General features: G+C 41.4%; 1 protein-coding gene and 1 pseudogene across 1 annotated transcript in view; both read right to left on the reverse strand.

Moving 5' to 3' along the window:
* ATP8A2 (ATPase, aminophospholipid transporter, class I, type 8A, member 2) overlaps positions 1 to 6,000 on the reverse strand; it is a 727,934-nt gene that overhangs the window by 631,084 nt on the left and 90,850 nt on the right. The window lies entirely within an intron of this gene.
* LOC102812329 lies at positions 3,204 to 3,981 on the reverse strand (annotated as a pseudogene).

The following is a 6,000-nucleotide window of genomic DNA, read 5'->3' on the forward strand; positions in this document are numbered from 1 at the left end:
CCTGGAATAGCTAGAGCAACAGAAGATACATCTTCAAAGAAAGGTCAACAGGAAAAACCAAAAACAAAAATGGTAGTATGATTGGCTACTACAAGAACAAGCAAGTTGTTCGCCAGGGAGCCATCAAGGCAAGTAATCAAGTCCCTCCAAGACAAACTCCCTTCCAAGACGGAAACTCAGAGCTTACATGAGCAGGCACGTAAGCTTTCTGGTGACCACATCCATTTCTTGATGAGTGGAAGAGGGGGAAAGACAGCAATGAAGATATGGGCCAAGTCTGACCACATTCCTGAGACTCCAGTTAACCTGGAGATGAGAGAAATAAGAGGCAGGGCTGGTTGGTCCAAAGTGTGATGAGACCTGGGGACACCTGAGCCCATGGACAAGGATATAGCCGCACAGGGCTAGAGCTACTAGTGAAGCAACCAGTTGACATGACATGAGGGAAGATGTAAAAAGCATCCAAACTTGTAGATAGTACCCATTGGACCTAGCTTCAATGGCTTGATGATCAGAACTCGACTAGAGGAAGATTTTTTTTTAAAACTTTTTTATAAAGGAAACTAGTGTAAATTGCTACAATTTAATGAACTTGACCTATACTTTTAGTAGTAGCTCAAAATACCAACTGAGAGTGAAGGAGTCTTCACATCAAGTATCAATCCGATCCCCTCTGTATACAGGGTAGATAGGGACAGGCAACATAGACATTGGCTACCTAAAATGAGGGGGCAATAAAGGCACGAAGTGACTGGCTTACAGGTTTTCAAGATGGAGTTTAGTTTCAGAATGTTCAGGAGAAGGTAGGACCCCCACTGAATAGCTCTCATCTTGTCTAGATGGGTCTGGTGAAAAGAGATGGAGATAAGATTCTTATGATTCAATAATGAGTAACTGTTATCATGACTAATTGTGACTATCATAATTGCAAACATAGAAGTTTTGTAACAAAAAGAGCGGAGTTGTTAATCTTATAGTCCAGGAACAGAGGACTGTAGGACCATCAAGGGAGAAGAGCACAAGCAGATTGTGGGACCCCATCCAGAGAAGTAGCAACACCAGAGATGGAGGTAGAGATGAGGACATGGAGAAAGGGAGCAGCTGAGGACTCTAGACTCATGGAAAGAGAAAGGCTGTGTGCTGGTAGCCAGGTGCTGGTGGCCAGGTGCTGGTGGCCAGGAGACAGGCTTGCAGAATGTGCCCTTTGGTTGTTTAAATGATTATATATTCCCAAGTGTTTTTGTGTACACCCCCCCACAAAACAAAACAGAAAGAATAGACGCAAATACTGTTGAATGATGATGTGCGGAGGAGATTGTAATCATTGCAATAAATTGATGAGCATAAAAGCAATGTTCTCCCATGTAAATTATCACTCAATTCACAATAAAAATTTAAACAACAACAACAACAAAGAAAACCCAGAGTCTTTTAAGATTCTATCTGTTGATACAAGATTCTATCTGTCATTCTGTAGAACGGTGAGTCCTACATCAATCACAATTATAAAATTATTTACCAATTATAAAAAAGAAGAGATACCGAGACAGAGAGAGGGAAGGGTGATCATGCGGCTAAACATCTATAAACCAAGAAACACCTGGGGTTTCCAAAATTTGGAAGGGACAAGAAAAGATCTTTCCCTAGAGAACTGAGAGGGAGCATGGTCAAGCTGACAAAGTTGATATAGAATTCTCAATGTGAATTTCTAGACTCCAGAGCTCTGAAACAATACATTCCTGTTCTGATAAGGCACCCAGTTAGTGGTATTTTGCCATAGCAACCCAAGGATATTAATACAATGACTGCCCTGTGAGACAATAGAGTCCCTGAGGTCTAAACAGTCAACATACTTGGCTGCTAACTCGAAGGTACATAACAACAACAATAACATATATATAAATAGCGCCTAAGTTTTGTTGTAAGTGCCATGCAAATTATGAAGAATAAATTTAAACAAAACACAGCTAATCTATCTGTGAGGGGTGATGGATGATCAGTAGAGTGGAAGGCATCATCGAACCTCTATTCAACCTGATTAGAATTTGGGCCCAGGGGAAAGGAGGGGAGAGAAGGTAGCCCAGCGAAAGGAACAGTATATGCAAAGGCTTGAAATCAAAGTGTAAGTCATACCGCCGAGGACATTTGGGGTACTAATGAATCTGGATTGGCAAAGTGGCAGCATCAATGGGCTCAAGCATGGCAACAATTGTGAGGCTGGCCCAGGATCGGGCAGTGTTGCGTTCTGCTGTGCATAAGGTCGCTATGAGTCGGTACTGACTCGATGGTACCTAACAACAACAACAACATGAATCTTTATGTATATTCCCTCCTCAGTTGGTGGTCCAAACCCACAAGCTGCTCCTCGGAAACCCCATCATTCTTAAGTGCTGTTGAGTCAGTTCCAACTCATGGCAACCCTGTATAGGATTTCCAAGGAGCTGCTGGTGAGTTTGAATCACCAAGCTTGTGGTTCAAACAGACCTTGTGGTCCAGTACTTTATCCCATAGCATCCCAGCAAGACTTCCTATACAGGGTTGCTATGAGTCAGAACTGACAATGAATCATTCACAAGAACCCCATGAGGTAAGTAGTAACTTCATCATCTAGACAAGAACCTATGAGTTGATTAATTTATCTGGTTCACCATAAGTTTCCAAGCTGAATGAATGTCAGCATCCAAGATCTTTAGCACCATTTATTTTATGCCCTCAGTGGGTTCTCATCTTAGACCATCCTACCATCTTTTACCTTTAAGCTGACTCAGCCTCCGACTATGAGTAAGATGGTTTTTAGTAAAAGCCCAAATTTCTGCCTTTCAGATTAGGAGTTGAGTGCAGACAGAATGTGCTCCCATGGACTTTTTTTTTTTTCCTCATGCTCATTGACCATGTTTTAATGTTTTTGTAGAGTCCTATCACACTCTAATTACCTATTTACATTAGGCTTTCAAAGAGCAAATGATATAATGCAACTTACAAGGAAAAAGTAAATAGACAAATCTAACCAAAATTCAATATTCAAACTTGACCTGATTATCAATTTTTCAAGGAAAAATATATTTTATCCTCTCAGAGAAAATCTTCAATCTGTTTTCCATGGAGTAGGTTGAACACAGCTATGAATATGACAATCTCAAAAAATCACATAACTCACTGAATATCAAAGTAACTTACTTCTTCTAAAGTTTCACTAAATAATTCTACACAGTGTAACAAAACCTTAAAAATTCTGCATGTTTTATCCTAAGAATTAGACATTCTTCTCTGATTTCTTCTTCCTTTCCCTTTTCGATTTCAGTTACTTGTAATTCAATTTCTCTGGCACTAAACATCTTCAAAGGTTGATTTCTTATTATAGCAAGTTCAATGTTTTTTCACCAGACTGAACAACTTCTAGCAAAGCTCTTATTACTATTTTGATAGCTTCATTGTCATTTGCCATAGCATCTTCTGTGTAAATCTTTTCTAGAAATTCTCTAACAGTTTTAGCACTTCAGCCTATTTCATTTGCCTTCCAAGCATGATAAGTACCATGTCTGATATAACCTTGGGATACCATCATCATCAAAACCTACAATTAAGGCAGAAATACCAAAAGGTCTTCTTCCATTGATTTGGGTATATTTCTGCTTTAAAGTTGCTATGAAATGAGTTATATATTCTACAGTGACCGGGTCGTCCACTGGAAGCTTATGACTGCCACTCTACACAGGCTCTATTTGTTACTACTCTAGCATCAACAGTTAGTCCTGCAAAAGTCATGCAGACATGGTCATTAAGGGCACAGATTCTCCTCACAGTTCTTTCATCTTGAAGCTTGGCAACAGATTTTTTTTCTACTCCAAGCACAACTATATGGGTACCTCAAATTCCGACCGCTGTGGATCCTTTCTTGATGGCTTCCTGGGCATATTGCACTGGGAAAAGATGCCCATCTGGAGAGAAGACAGTGATGGCTCGGTCATACCGAGAGGCCATAGCTGCCGGATTGGAGCGAGTCTAGAAGCGTGCATCTAACGCAACAGGCTGCGGTGGGCACGTCTCTCCCAGGGACTCTTTGAAAGGCTGGTAGCATAGTGGTTACGAATCAGACTGCTAACCTCAAGGTCAGCAGTTCAAAACTACCAGCTGTTCCGCAGGAGAAAGATGAGGCTTTCTGCTCCCGTAAAGATTTACAGCCTTATAAGCCCTGTACAGGGTCACTATGAATCAGAACTGACTCCATGGTACTTAACAACAACAACAGAAATAAAGACCTCATGTCTTTGTCTTATCCTTAATAAAAGAAGGATTGTATTCCATCAAGCATTTCCATGGATTTGCTTCAATTCTTCCCAAATGCTTCTTCCCAACACCCAACGACTCACTGCCTGTGGTTGAGTGCCTAAGTCGATTCCTATCACAGTGCCACACAAAACAGAGAACAGCTGCCACGGAGGATTTCCAAGGCTGCGATCTTTACGGAAGCAGATTTCTGGTCGTTTCTCCCAGGGTGATGTTGGTAGGTTCAAACCGTTGATCTTCTGGTTAGCAACCGAGTGCTTTAGCCACTGCGCTCAAGTCTTACCCATTATTCGAGACTAAAGAGTCTTCTTCTACCATTTTCTCTGTATTCCCTTTAGAATTTAAATTGACTTTCTCATGCTCTCTGCTTAAGAAGGACAGTAAGAGTTTATACTCATTTGTGAATATGTATGTTTTAGCTAAAAATGAACAAAAAGATCAATACAAAAGTCAGCATTCCTCAATTCAGTCAATAAACACTAGTGTAGAACCCGGATAATAAAGATGAATCATCAGTGATGCCCTTGACGGATCTTGTGATGTAGGGAGAAGAGACACAAGTTCTCAAGCATTCCCAAACATCATGCTTCAGGCCACAGAAAGCCCCAGGGCCCAAGGGATCACATAGGGTGGTCTTCTGGCCAAGTCAGGAGAAGGTGGTATGGGAAAGATTCCCAAGAGGGGGGAAGCAGCTGGGCTAACACTTTAAGAAGAACAAATGAACTAGTAAAGACATCGCAGTACAAGAAGCAACCTACGTAGTCTCAGAGGCAACAATGAGCACAGAACAAAAGAGAGGCTAGAAGAAATTCAATGTAACTAGAACACAGGGTATGGATCATGTGTTGAAGTTGAGAAAGGCATGTTGGACTACAAATACAAAGGGCTTGGTAGCCATGGGGAATAATCCAGATTCCATACCCTTTGTGAGATACACTGAAGAATGGAAAATGACAAGATGCACTCACCTTGAGACTCATCCAGGTTGGGTTAGAGAGGGAGAAGAGCAAAGTTGGTGGCAAGGGACTGGTCAGCAGGTGAGCGATGTTAAGTCTGCCTAAATGAAGGCAGTAACAGAAATGTCTGGAAACACTAAATTACTGGAATCAACAGGGCAATGGCCATGGAGAAGAGCCAAGAATGATCTTACAGTCTTGGGCTTGAGCAAGAAGATGGTAGCACCATTCACCACAACAAAAAGAACTATGTTGGTGTGTCTGAGTAGAGGAAAGGAACAGAAAGGGAAGAAGAGATGTGTGAGAGGGAAGAGATCTTCTTTTTAGCTAACTACATTTCAAGTTTGCAGTTGCCATGAAACTTCCAATGGTATGTGTTGGTAATCATGCATAGAGGTTACAGAATGACTGGGCTGGAGACTCAGGGACTGTGGTTCTAGGAACCAGGTAGTGGATGAGATTATCCAAGGAGATCTTAGCTTATTACATTAAACAAGGAGTGTTGTTGGAACTATCAGAGAGACTTTCAGAAATTTTATTTGCAATACATATAACTGACAAAGAGCTTACATCCAGAATAAATAGTACCTACTTGGCATGGCTGCAATGGACTGCAAACCACAAGGCCAGCAGTTCAAACCTAACAGCCACTCCTCGGAAACGCTATACAGGGTTGCTATGGGTTGGAAGTGACTCAGTGGCACTTAACAACAGCAGCAATATGTGTGTGTGTGTGTGTGTGTAATGTGGCACTGTG

The sequence above is a fragment of the Chrysochloris asiatica genome, unplaced genomic scaffold (genome assembly GCF_000296735.1).
Source record: "Chrysochloris asiatica unplaced genomic scaffold, ChrAsi1.0 scaffold00005, whole genome shotgun sequence".
Classification (NCBI taxonomy): Eukaryota; Metazoa; Chordata; class Mammalia; order Afrosoricida; family Chrysochloridae; genus Chrysochloris; species Chrysochloris asiatica.